General features: G+C 41.8%; 2 protein-coding genes across 3 annotated transcripts in view; one reads left to right on the forward strand and one right to left on the reverse strand.

Moving 5' to 3' along the window:
- ZCCHC4 (zinc finger CCHC-type containing 4) overlaps positions 1 to 14,578 on the reverse strand; it is a 1,048,879-nt gene that overhangs the window by 734,216 nt on the left and 300,085 nt on the right. The window lies entirely within an intron of this gene.
- Positions 1 to 14,578, forward strand: part of LOC122794047 (E3 ubiquitin-protein ligase TRIM62-like) — a 208,554-nt gene that overhangs the window by 131,441 nt on the left and 62,535 nt on the right. The window lies entirely within an intron of this gene.

A 14,578-nucleotide genomic window follows, 5' to 3' on the forward strand; every position in this document is an offset into this window, starting at 1 on the left:
TGCTTTCTGCTTGGATGAGGCAGTCGTCCAGGTATGGATATATTTGAATTCCTCTTTGTCTGCAGAATGCAATTACTGGTGCCAGGCATTTTGTGGAAACACTGGGCGCAGTAGATAAGCCAAAGGGCAGTGCAGAGAATTGGTAATGGGTTGAACCTGCAATGAAACTGAGGTATCTTCTGCAACTTTGTCTGATAGGGACATGCAGGTATGCCTCCTTGAGGTCCAACATAACTAGCCATGCTTCCTTGCCCAACATGGGAAGTAGCTGCTGTAGTGTTAGCATCTTGAATTTGGGTACTTGTAAGTGTTTAGAATTGAAAGGTCCAGAATTGGTCTCCAGGCATTGTCCTTTCTGGGCACTAGAAAGAGTCTTGAGTAAAATCCTTGGCCTTGCTCTCGAGTAGGTACCAGTTGAATGGCTCTCATGTCCATGAGAGCTGTAATTTGCTTTTGTGTCTCTGCCCATTGATTTTGTGGCAGGTTTGGCATTCCTCTTTTCATTGGCAAGGTGTGAAAGTGGAATCTGTATCCTCGTAAAATTATGTCTAGGACCCATTTGTCCTTTGTGACAATGTGCCAGTTGTCTGCAAAAAGTGCGAGTTTTCCCCCCAAGGGGGCTGCCAAGAGAGTAGTGCTTGGCCAGATGAGGTGCAAGTCATTGAGTTTGCCTTCTGGTGGTTTGACACCTGTCTTCTCCTCCCTTCTGTGTTGTAGAGCCCCATTGGCGAGGTTTATACTGGGCTTGTGGTTGTCCTCTGCCTCTTGGGCGTCTGTATTTACCCCTCTGTGGTCTGTCAGTGGCTGGAAAGGACCAATTTTTTGTTGGCCAGTTTCTGCTGAAGCGAGGGGGTTGTACTTGCAGGAAATCTTTGACTGTCTGCATAGATTTTGCCTTATCTTCCATTTTCTTTAAAACTTCTTCTGCTTTAACTCCAAAAAGAACATCTTGCTGTAAGGGAGCATCTAGTAGTTTTGCTTTAACATGATCAGGCAGAGTTTGTTCCTTTAACCAAGCATGCCTACGTATAACAGACCCAGTGACAGCTGCTCTGCAGGAGGCCTCCAAAGAATCAAACCCACATTGTAAGGTATGTTTGCCCACCTGCTCAGTGGTGTGCAACAGATCCTGTACTTCTTTCAACTCAGATTGTTGAGGGAGAGAGGTTATTCTTTGCTTTAACTGAGAGATTAGAAATTGCTGATACTTAAGCATGTGAAATTGACAATTCAGTGCCCTCAAAGCTAGTGTGGCTGAGGTGTAAACCTTTTTCCCCACCTGTCTAGTGCTCTGGAATCCCTCTCGGAAGGTACTGGGTTTTTAGCCATAAAAGCCTTAGCCCCCTTGGGACCCTGTGAGACAGTCTCTGGGTCAGCTACAGGGCTATTGTAAAGAAATTTGTGGGGATCAGGCACTCTATAGTATCTGTCTGGCTTAGCGGGAGGTAGAGAGTCTGGGTTGAAACTGGATTCTAAATAGACATCATCCACAATGTCCAAAACTGGTGGGATGGCAAGAGGTCTGTGTTGGGGGAGTAAAATAAATTCTCTGAGCCTTTTCTTTGAATCAGAGTAGTCCTGATCTTCCCAGTGAAAATGTTCCCTCATAGTGTGTAAAGTTTCCCCAAAGGAGTAGTCTTCAGGAGGAGAAGCTAAGGGAATGGAGTCCTCAGCATCAGAGTCTTCATAAGGAGAGAAAGAGTAGTCTTGGTCCTCAGAGGAGTCTGAAGAAATGGACATCTGCTCAGAGGATGCATAATCTTCCTCTTGTCTAGCCCTTTTGTCAGGAGGGGACTGGGAACCCCTGATTAAAGAAATCAAATCTTCAGCCATTTTGAGCATCTGTTTCTTAGGCATGGGGCCTTGAACAGGAGACTGAAGTGCAGTCCTTTTAGATTTAGAAGGAGTCTTAGACTTAGAAAACGTTTTAATGGTGAGAGTCGTCGGTCTGAAAACGTAGTACCGACGTCTTTTGTAGTAAAGTCGTCGGAAGGGCCTGAAGTAAAAGGCTGCGTCGGCCTGGTACATTCCGTCAAAATTTCCGTAGCGGTCTCGGGTTCCAGATCTGCGGTAGTCAGGGGCTGCGTCAGAGCCTCACTGAGGACCGAAGACTGGATCGGCCGAGGCCTCGGAATCTGGCTTAGGCCTGGGCTGTCTGTCCTTATCCCTGCGTTTTTTTGTGTACGCCGGTAGTCAGTTGCTCCGATGGCATGGTGTAGTTAAATTTCCTACCGAAGTAGTGTCGTGCAAAATCAGGGAGTCTTTTAATAGTACGTTTATTAAACCTAGCACAAAACCGACAAGAAGTGACGTCGTGGTCTGGGCCTAGGCAAGGTATGCAATAAGAATGAAAACCCTTATGAGGTATTTGCTTCCCACAAGAAATACAATTGTTAACTTTTTCTGACATCGGTCTGAGGCAAGAAAAGTTTCCCCAATGGGGTACTTAGCTTTATAGAAGACTTCGGTCTGAAATTCGAAAATCTCAGGAGTCGGCCGACCGGCACTTGCGAACTGCTTCTGCTTCGGGCACCGCGCGGCAAGAAAGACTGGAGAAAATGGCGTCAGTTGCAATATATATATACCCCTGGCGCACTGACGTCAGGGAAGAGGCGACAGCAACCGACGCCAGACCAAGACTTTGGAATTCCGGCCGACTGCGGGACCGCCTGACGACAGGATAACCCAAGTGTGATGACTGCAGCAGGGTAACACGATGAACATCTGAGAAATAACAGCCAGTGAAACTGTGATTTTGGATAAAATTCAATTTGGGGCATTATTTCCTGTCTGAATGGTTAAACTTCATTTTTTGAAGATGTATATAGTTTTGCAGGTTTGTTCTAAGTTGACAGGTGATGAGGGTGTTCTGAAAATGTATTTAGTTTTTTGCTTGAGCGTTTTCGTTAAAAGTCTTGAAAAAATGACAGAAGTTCAAATTGAGATGAGAAGAAGCAACTGTATAAAAGGGAAGCCTGCCCTACATTAGTGTGTGCATGTAAGACAAAAGTTGGAATACACATTCATAAAAACACTGTTATGTGTATTAAATGGGAAGAACAGATTTTTATCATTATGGCCATGTTATGCATATTATCTTTGAACATAAATGTCCTTACAGGTAAAGCTAAAAAAAAAAGAGCAATGAACAATATTAACAAATGCAGAGTGCAAATAGCAATGCTGCAAGAAATGTATTTGGAAAGAAATGAGCATGTGGATTTGACAAAGAAAGGATTTCAGGATATATATGTATGTATGTATGTATATATGTATATATATATATATATATATATATATATATATATATATATATATATATATATATTTAGCAGACTATCAGAGACAAGGGAAAAGAGGAATAATAACACTGATTGCTAGAGGGGTTCCAACAGTGATAGAAATGGAAAAAAGACAATGCTGGCAAATTGTGGTAGCAAGAGTTATTGGAAAAGGAGGAGGATCACTCTGGCAAGTGTTTATCCTTCACCAAAAACCATGATGATGCTTAAGAAAATTTTGGAAGAAACGATCAGCTTTCAGCAGGGAAAATTACTTATAGATGGGGAATGCAACTTGATTTGATGTCAAAATTGATAGCTATGATCAATGTAGTTTTGTAGAGGAGAGGTAAATGTTTGACAACATTAATAGAATAGGGATGATACAGAGGGGGGAAGAAGAATCTATAAAAATACTGCTATTGTTGGTAGGTCATGATGCAGAGAAAACATTTGACAGAGTAAGCCAAGATTTTATGAGTAGACAAAGGACGCAAATGCATTCCCAAATACAATAATAAGGTTAATTAGGAGGATATATGAAGGATCAAAGCAAAGAATTAAAGTGGGAGAGTTCTTTCCTGATAAGCTGCGTTTGTAAATAGTAACCAGACATGGGTGTCATTCTTCCGCTCTGTTATTTGCTTTATATTTAGAGCCATTAGCAAATAAAATAAGGGACTCAGAAATTCAAGAATATAATTGGTATGGTAATCAAGAAAAGTTGGCTTTATTTGCAGATGATATTATTTTGCACCTGACAAATCTAGAAAAGGCATCTCAGCATTGTGGAACATTCTGAGACAGTTTCAGTTTTTCCAGATATAAAACTGATGAGGATAAAACAAAAGCTATAGGCATACATTCTGTATCCACACACAAATTGGTTAAGCAATATCCTTTTTTATGGAGACACAATAAGATGAAGTATTTAGGAGTATGGATTAAAAAGGCCTCTGTTACGGCAGCTTAAGATGTTTGGGAAGAGACTAAACAAAAGATAATACATAAACTGAGAAATTGGAAGTTTTTTTTATGGATATGGATAGTAAGATACAAGCAGCGGAAATGTTTTTAGTCCCTTTAGTTTTATATACATGTCAAGGCATATTTTATCAACCAGAGAAGTTCTGGACAATAATTAATAAAGAGTTGAAGGAATTTATTTGAGAGACGAAGACACAAGTTAACTGGGATAAGTCTATCCTTACAAAAGAACAAGGTGGTTTAGTATTACCTGATTTGAAGGGATATTTTACAGCTACACAGTTAAGGCTTATATATAACATGCAGAAGGTTATACTTTAAAGTGGAATGAGATGATGACTAAGCAGGGGGGAAGTTTAAGAAATAAGAAGAGAGTAGGATTTGGGGTGCAGATCCTTAAAGAGAATAATAACAACAACCATACAACATATCATACTCATAAAGTAACAGAAAGTATTCTAAGAACTAAGCTAACACTAGAATGGAGAAGGAAGATTTTGCCAGTACGGATGACTGCAAGTAGGAGTACACAAAACAGGCAAGAGGGGGGATAGAATTTAATACAAAAAACTGGCAAATGAACCAAGGTAATAGGAATAAATAACTAGAAAAGGAAAGATAATATAGGCAGATGAGGTCAACAATACATTTGGACTGCAGCTAGAGACTGCCTTCCCTACCAGGGATTGATAGAGTAGAAGCAAAGAGAAGGGGATACGGGGAAACGTAAATGAAAGACTGCTTTGGTAGAGTTTTTAGCTGAATCTAGAACAGAAATTGCTGTTAGAAAAGGGATAATTAGGGGGTCATATAAAATGTTGCATGATAATTATAAGAATTGATCAAAGGAGGTTAAAAAAGAATGGGAAAAAAGACTGGAAAATCAATTTATAATGGAACATTGGGAGGACATATGTGTTGCTCCCAAGTAAGCAAAACAGTCCAAAGGTTTAGAATTTTTGCTTGGAGGACTTTTGCATAGATATTTTTATACCCCAAGAAGACTTCAAAGAATTTTTCCTCAGGTAGACAGCAAACGTTGGAGTTGCAATGGGAAGAGAGAGGTGATTAGGAATATGCTTTTTGAGAGTGTAATGAGTTGGTAGATTTTAAAAATTCCCTACAGACTTCTCTGTCAGAAATATTGGGTGAGCAAATGGCTGTAACTAAAGAAATGATTCTTGTGAGCTGGGACGCAGGATATAAATTGCCTAGACACAGTAATGCTTTAAGTTCAATTGTGCTAGCTGTCAAAAAAGCAAATACTAGAAGATAAAAAACAGAGTTTAAACCAGCTGTATTTTAAATATTTAACTATTATATAAAATATAAAAGCACTGGAAATGGGATCTTTAGAAAAGGAAAGGAGCAAATTATATAGAGATAAATATAAATTTTGGGAACAATACATACACAATACTTTTCAGTATGAGGAGTGAGGTTTAAGGAAAGGCAGAAATGGAGCACATTATGTAATGCTAGACTGATGATAGTTACAAAAAAAGAAAGAAAAGATGTGATGTAGAATGAAAAAATGTTAATGTGCTTGCTTTTCTTTTCTGTTAATGTACGTTTACCTATGCCTTAAGTGATAATTTAATAAAAGTGTTTTAAAAAGTGGATTGGACAATGTTTAGACAGAATAGAACCCTTCTACTCTATCACAAGTTTAGAAAGCCTGATAATGTATCATCCCAGACCATAAGGGAAGAACATTTCTCCTAGAAGGAAGTTTATCTTGTCAGTGCAGGGAGATGGTGATATGTAAAAACAGACACTGTCTACCATCCTATGCCAGCTTAACAGGCACTTAACCAACAGACACCTGGCTTCAGTATCAGACACAAACGTATGGTGAATCAAAAGTGCCTAATTGCATTAGAGTTTACTGGTAGAACTCCATCACTTCTACAAACACTGGGTCGGTCATTAGAACAGATGCATCCTGCTTTAGCCAGGGCTTGGAAACTATTATGTAAACATGGTGGGAAAAATCAAGGTCATAAGGTAATCAGATATTTTCCTGATGCTCCAAACATTTACATGTCTAAGTCCTCTGAAAGGCACTGCTAGGAGATGTAGATAAATGGGGTGCGATCTAGGATTAGTTCAAGATCTCCACAGCAATGTGGGTTATATGTGAATGATAAAACACAATGTTACAGATGGGAATGAATAGTGCAGTGAGAGAATATATATTTTTACAACTCACTTTTGAGCATAAGAAATGTAGGGGGAACAAATGTGGTGGGAGCTCACAAGGAATGGCAGAAGGCAAGAACAAAAATGGTTTGTACCTGGACTTTTGTAGAGGGTGAAATGGGAAAGCAAGCAAGTTATAAGATGAGGGATGTCTACTGAAGAAAGAAGCCTGCAGGCATGAAAGTTAGGAAGTTGAAAGAGTGAGAAAACTGGGATGGGTATGCAAGAGGCTAAGTGCTCCAACTTAGATAGCAAAATGTCAAACAGAAATGTGTGTGTGGGTATGGTGGGTGAGATTTTAGAAAGAGCAGAGTACGTAAATGGGGATGAGACAGAAAACTGAGTTACAGTGTTGTAGGAAGATATGTTACAATTCAGATGTATTTTTGTATTAAAATGTGGGATGAGTGGGTAAGCTGAAGAACAGGGAGGGTGAGAATTAACTTATGTCTTACTGTAGTGGGAACAACCAGCAGAGGCAGAGAGTCAGGGAAATAAACAGTAAAATTTGAAAGGGACAATGAAGAAAAACAAATAGGTTTGGTGATGGTGGTACATACAAGGGTTAAAATAGGGACAGAAAAGTATAGGTAAATCTGTCCAATAAACTGGTAGAAGAAAAAGAAAGGGAACACTGGTGCAGAATTAAAATAACCAGAACAGAAATATATACAGATGAAGGAAAAAGTACAGTTTTGTACCTACCATAAATGTAGATGTCCGATAGGAATGCATCTGCAGTCCTTACAAATGGGTTGTCCTGTCGTCAGGCAGCCCTTCGGTCGGCCGGATTCCAAAGTCTGGGTCTGGCTTCGGCTGGTGTCGCACTTCACCCAACGTCATTGCTGCAGTTACTCGGGTATAAAGGCATCAGCCGACGCCATTTTCCTCAGTGTTTCTTGCCCCAGATGTCAGGTGCCCTCTAGGAAGGCTAAATTTTGATAAATGCCAATGGTTCAAAATATTAGAGAGCAAACAAAAAATAAGCATGTATGTACATATATACAAACAAATACACCATAATAGATTCCCCCAGCTAGCTATAAGAGGGGCAAATACCCTAGGAGTACCACAGAGGGGAAGGAGGGTGGGTAATCCTGACTGCAGATGCATTCCTATCGGACATCTACATTTATGGTAGGTACAAAACTGTACTATGTCCTTCAAGGATGCATCTGCAGTCCTTACAAATGGGTAGAATACCATAGCCAAACTGGGGGAGGAGGAAAGATAGAATTATGGTGTAGTTAAGATCCCTTGCAAAACAGCAGTGGCAAAACCTGCTCGGGATCTAGAGTATAAAGGTAAATTATAATGCTTGGCAAATGTATGCACAGAGCTCCAAGTAGCAGCCTCTAAAATGTCTTTGGTAGCCACTCCTCGTAGAAAAGCTGTGGTAGTGGCTGTAGCTCTTGAAGAGTGAGGCCTGATGTTTTCCGGAGTTTTCTTTCCATGGTAGGAGTAACAAAATCTAATGCAATTTCCTATCCACTTAGATATTGTCTGTTTTGTAATTGCTTTCCCTTCCATTCCTGCTGCATATGCTACCAGTAGCTGGTCAGTTTTTCTATTGCTCTTGGCCCTGTCCAGGTAGTAGCGTAATTGTCTGTGTACATCCAAGGTATGCAACAGTCTTTCTCCCCTGTTCTGTGGATTGGGGAAGAATGTAGGTAGGTGGATAGCCTGATTTAAAGATACTCTGGAGACCACCTTAGGCATAAAAGTAGGATTTGTTCTCATGGACACTCTATCTTGATGGAAGATCAGAAAGGGTTGTACTGCCATTAATGCCTGTAGCTCAGAAACCCTTCTTGCTGAAGTGATTGCCAGCAGGAAAGCAGTTTTCCATGATAAGTATTGCAATTCTGCTGTTGCTGCTGGTTCGAAAGGAGGTAGTGTCAATTTTTCTAGCACAAAGTTCAAGTCCCATGCAGGTAATGGTGGCTTCCTAGGAGGTTTTACATTTTTAATTCCTCTCAGAAACTGCCTGAGCAGAGGATGTGAGAAAAATGGAGGATCCAAGTCGTATTCTGCTGAAATAGCTGAGGCATGAATCTTAATGGAAGAGTAGGACAGGCCTTTGTGGAATAGCTCTGCCAAGTATTCCAGGATGTTGGCTATGTTTACCAGTGACACATCTTCCCCTTTAGCAGTACTCCAAATGAGATATCTTTTCCATTTTGCTGAATAGGTTTTCCTTGTTGAAGGTCTGCGAGCTTCTAAGATAATGTCCTTAACCCTTTGGGATAAATTTGGGTTAATTTGTCTTATGCAATGTTCCAAGCAGTCAGCTGCAGAGTTTTCAGGTTTGGATGCAGGGTGTTGTAATCCCGAGACATGCTCCTCAGTAATGGGTACCAATGTTGCCTTGGCCAATCTGGAGCTATCAGAATGATCCTTGGACGGTCCTCTTTGATCTTCAATAGCACCTTGTGCATCAAAGGAAGTGGTGGGAATGCATATGCTGACAGATTTTTCCAACTGAAGGATAGGGAGTCCACCTTCCATGCCAGTGGGTGGTACGTCCTGGTGCAGAATTTCTTTCATTGGTGATTGAGTGGGGATGCAAATAAGTCTATTTCTGGGAGACCCCGTTTTCTTGTAATGGTTTTGAAGATGTCCGGATGCAGCATCCATTCGTGGGCATCCGTGGTAGTCCTGCTTAATATGTCTGCTAGAGTGTTTTCTTTTCCTGGTACAAAGATTGCTTGTAACTGAATGTTGTAACTCAGGGCCACATTCCAGAGGTCCAGGGCCATCCGGCATAGAGGGTATGAATGTGTGCCTCCCTGCTTGTTGATGTACCACATAACTGTGGTGTTGTCTGTCCTTATCATCAATTGGCCTTGTCGAAGAAATGGTTTGAAAGTCTGAATTGCCAGTTTTACTGCCAGCATTTCCTTTAGGTTTATGTGTAGGTGCAGCTGCTCTTGAGTCCATAAACCCTGTATGCATTTGTTCATCATGTGGGCCCCCAACCGAGGTCTGAGGCGTCCGTTGTGATGGTTTGGCCTGGTTGAGTGCTGTGGAAGGGCAATCCTTCGTTTGATTGACAGGCCTGAGCCCACCATTGGAATTCTTGCTTCAGGCATGAAATTATTGGAATTTGAGTTTCTAGGCTGTGCTTGTGCTGAGACCATAAATTCCTTAGGTACCACTGTAGTTTTCTCATATGCAGTCTGGCATGTGGGACCAATATTATGCAGGATGCCATGAAGCCCAATGCTTGTAGGACTTTTCTTGCTGTTAGATGGTTTTGTTTTGTTAATGCCAAGAAGTAGAGAGGGAGTTGCTCCTGTTTTTCTACTGTTAGGAATGCCATTTGTTTGGATGTGTCCAGTTCCGCACCCAAAAAGGTTATCTTTTGGGATGGTATCAGCCTTGACTTTTTTATATTGACTATGTATCCCAGGGCTTGTAGAAGGTAAATGACTCTTTTCAAGTCTTCCGCTAGCTTGTTTTTGTTGTCCGCTTGTATTAGGCAGTCGTCCAGGTAAGGGTAGATTTGGATCCCCTGAAGCCTGCAATGAGCGATTACTGATGCCAGGCATTTCGTGAACACTCTGGGCGCAGTAGATAAGCCAAAGGGCAATGCTGAGAATTGATAATGCTCTGATCCTGCAAGAAATCTGAGGTATCTTCTGCAATTTGGTCGTATGGGGACGTGCAGGTATGCCTCCTTGAGATCTAGAGTTACCAGCCAAGACTCCTTGCCCAGCATGGGAAGAAGCTGCTGTAGGGTCAGCATTTTGAATTTTGGAACAATGAGGAATGTGTTTAAAGCGGACAGATCGAGAATAGGTCTCCATTTGCCTTCTTTCCTTGGTACTAGGAAGAGTCTGGAGTAAAAGCCCTTTCCTTGTTCCATATGTGGTACCTTTTCCACAGCTCTCATCTTTAATAATTGATTTACTTGTTGTAGAGCTTCTGCCTTTTGATTTGGAGGTAGGTTTGGCATTCCTCTCTTTCCTGGTAGAGTATGGAAATGAAACCTGTAACCTTGGTCTATTGTCTGCAAAATCCACTTGTCTCTTGTGATGTAATGCCAGTTCTTTGTAAATAAAGCTAGCTTCCCGCCTAAGGGTGCTTCTAGTTGTTCCCTGGTAGGTGGTGCCAGAGCCAAGTCACTGTGATTGTCCTGTAGTAGTGGTGGTGGCTGTGTCTGTGCCTCGCTGGTTGTTACCCTGCCACTGGCGTCCCCTGTAGGCACCTCTGGATTGGCTTCTGCCTCTTGAACGCCTATTCCTGCCTCTCTGTGCTTTGGAGGAGTCTGGAAAGGACCAATTCTTGGAGGGCCAATTCCTGCTAAACCTTGGAGGTTGGACCTGTAAGAAATCTTTCACTGTTTGGACAGATTTTGCCTTCTCTTCCATCTTCTTCAGCACCTGTTGTGCAGGAGAGCCAAACAAATTGACCTTGTCCATGGGAGCATCTAATAGCTTTGATTTGACATGGTCCGGTAAGGCCTGCTCTTTTAACCATGCATGCCTTCTGATTAACTGTGCCAGTCATGGCTGATCTAAAGGAAGCCTCCAGTGCATCATAGCCGCATTTTAAAGAATGGTTACTAACTTGCTGAATGTTATGTATCATTTCCTGAACATATTTCTTGTCTAAAGGTTCATCAGAGGACAGTTTTTTGGTTAACTGGTCTAGCATAAATTGTTGATACTGGATCATATGAAATTGACAGTTCAAGGCCCTAGCTGACAGAGTAGCAGAAGTGTAAACTTTTACCCCATCTCTAAGGACCTGGATTCCCTTTCAGAGGGGAGGGGATTTTTGGCAGAGGTAGATGCTACAGCCTTAGGTCCCTGGGAGATAGTCTCGGGATCTGCAAAAGGAGCCTTGTATAAATGGTGATGTGTGTCCGGGACCCTGTAGAACCTATCGGGCTTAGCAGGGGCCGGAGGTAATGAATCAGGAGCAGTGCAAGCATCATTAAATGCATCATCTACAACAGACAGAACTGGAGGTATAGCTAAAGGCCTATGTTGTGGTAAATGCAAAAGGTTCTAAGCCTTTTTCTGGAGTCTGAAAAATCTTGGCCCTGCCACTGAAATTGTTCCCTCATAGCATGCAAGGTTTCCCCAAAGGAAAATTCCTCACGTGGAGAGGCAGAAGGGATGGACTCTTCAGCATCAGAGTCTTCATAAGGGGAAAAAGGAGCCTCTGGAGGGTCTGTATTATCTGAATCATCAGAGGAATCATCTGTGGAAACTGGCTCAGGGGCTCTGCTCTAGGCCTCTTCTCTGGAGGTGGGTGAGAGGCCCTGTCTGGGAGAGGTTGGGATCCCCGGATTAAAGAAATGAGATCCTCTGCTAAACTAAGCATTTGGGAACTGGAGCTAGGCCTGTGAGAGGGGGTCTTAACAGGCACAGATTTAGTAGCTTTAGCTGCTTTAGCCCTGGCAAAGGCCTTAATGGACATGGCTGCAGGAGGCCTAGCAGCTCCACGTGCAGGGGTTGAAATATCCAAGGGAATAGTGTCAGATAATTCCTGAGAAACCACAACAGCAGGTTGGATTTCAGAAGCCGATTCCACCAGGTTGGAAGAGGCCTCGGTAGAAGGTAAGCTTTCGGCTGAAGGAAGAACCGCTTGCTCGGTTTCAGCCGAAACCGAGACACTCGCGGTTGTCTTAACCGCGGTTTCGGCCGAAACCGCGGACAGCGAGTGTCGGTCCTTTTCCTTGCGTTTTTTGGATATTTGTGAAGTCGGAGGATCCGACGGCATAATATAAGCAAAATCAGAGCCGAAAAATTGCTCAGCAAATTCCGACCAACGTCTAAGCGTCCGTCGGTTAAAAGAAGCACAGGCTAGACAAGCTGCTACGTCGTGGTCTGGGCCTAAACAAGGTAAGCAGTAAGAGTGGAAATTTTTATGAGGTATTTGTTTCCCACAAGTTAAACAGTTATTCACTTTTTCTGACATCGGCTGAGGCAAGAAAGAGTCCCCAATGGGGTACTTAGCTTCTTAGAAGTCTTCGGTAGTAGTAGAAGTATTCGGTAGTAGTAATCTCTGGTTCTGACCGACCGGCACTTGCGAACAGCTTCTGCTTCGGGCGCCACGCGGCAAGAAAGACTGAAGAAAATGGCGTCGGCTGATGCCTTTATACCCGAGTAACTGCAGCAATGACGTCGGGTGAAGTGCGACACCAGCCGAAGCCAGACCCAGACTTTGGAATCCGGCCGACCGAAGGGCTGCCTGACGACAGGACAACCCATTTGTAAGGACTGCAGATGCATCCTTGAAGGACATCCCAAAATGAAAGCACTTACCACGGTCTGTTTTAGAAGACAATGAGAACAAAGAGGCTAACAGGCAGCTGTGAAGCCTAACTAAGGATTACCCTGCACTAGCAGCTCACAGGTACCTGGTGTGTTAACATACACAGTTAGTTAAAAAAAAAAAAAAAAAAAAAAACAGGCACAAAAGTTAGAATGGTAAAAACATTGCTACTAGACAAAACAATCCTATGAGATCCAATACAGCAAAACATGAGCAAACAAGGATTCCACTAAATGTTAGAAATATGTAAAGACAATGAAAACTTAGAGAAGGTTTTAAACACATATGAGACAGTAATGCAAGTAACACAACAAAAACTAGAAAGAAAAGGAGACAATTATGGTCAGTCAGACTACAGAAGAACACAATGATCATAATTATCCCAAAACTAAAACTCAGCTGCTCACAGCAGACCTACTCTGCCAGTCAATACCCACTATGTTCAGCTGAAGATGAGGTAAATTACTGAAAAACAGTCAAAGTGAGTGCAAAAAACAAAAACCTACTGTAAGACCTAGAGCTGGGGTGAAAGGCAAAAAAGGCACATCAGGTATAAAATTCTATTCCACGACAGTCTAAAACTGTAAACTTTCTCCCCAAGCACGTTGCCCTTGTAAGGTCAATGAACAGAGTCACCTAATAATGCTACAGCAGATCATATGTTGTTAAAATGGAAAATGTAGACAGCAGGTCCAGTATTAGTGTTTAGCAGGTTTGTAGAAAGTTATAAAAAGATAACAAAAATACCAGAGTGAGGTGATCAGAATACATAATCCAGTCCACAAAGGGGCCAGTGGTTCAGACATTACAAAAAAGAAAGATGGCGTCTCTCTTCTTGCTCCTGTGCTATGTCCTTATCTTTAACCTTCCAGTGAAACCCAGCATGCTCCTTATATCTTCCACCTTTTCCTAGCTTTAGCATTTGCCTGTTTTCTATATTTACCACCTTCCCCAAATGAGGCCATTTATGCCAACAGCAGAAGGACAACAAGAGGACTCCTCTTACTGTTCATCTTGGGAATGCACTTTCTATCTTCACCACACCAGCTTCTTAGCAACAAAAAACTCTAGTAAGACTTTGTTCCCTTGACAGCATTGTCTAGAGCCATGCAGCTTGCACATGTGTTTAGGGTGTTGGTGCATGCAGGCATTTGCCCAAATACAGAAGGAAGCATTATCCAAAACCTGGTCTTAGTTTCATCATGTCCACTTAATGGACTTCACTGATACTGCCAAAGAAGGTAAGAACAAGTTTTACAGCAATATTTAAAAATATTTTGATGTGAAAAATGCAAAATGGTCATTAAGTTTGGTCCTGCAACAAGCAGGAAAGAACTGGATGGAGGCTTGAGAGCCCACCTATACATACTGACTAGATGATATAATCCGAAGTTAGTGCAGGGTACCCCACCTGTACATCTGTTTCAAAAATGGCTGGAGTAATTGTAAAACCTCTAAACTGTGTGAGCTGTGGCTAGACTCACTAACAGCTATCCAGTTATAAAATGTGACAGAAGATTAAAGTCTCATTTTACAATGCTTCTCTGTAGACTAGTCAAGCTGAGATACAACCTCTACTTTATAAAAGCTCTTGGATCTGTCCATTTCAACAGCTGAGTGCAATAGAAGCAGTTTGGAGTTAAACGCCTTGCAAAGATGACAGAATATTACACAACTTAAGGGAATCTCTGGTTATGTAGATCTTTAGTCTGTGGTCAATTATTAAACAACACTGCCTTCAAAATGTGCCATACTTCTTGCTTTGAGCAGCTTATTAAAGTATAAAAGATCATCATTAAACTAGTTACTAGTATAAATAT

Source organism: Protopterus annectens, chromosome 2.part1, assembly GCF_019279795.1.
Source record: "Protopterus annectens isolate FY-2018-M chromosome 2.part1, PAN1.0, whole genome shotgun sequence".
NCBI lineage: Eukaryota > Metazoa > Chordata > Ceratodontiformes > Protopteridae > Protopterus > Protopterus annectens.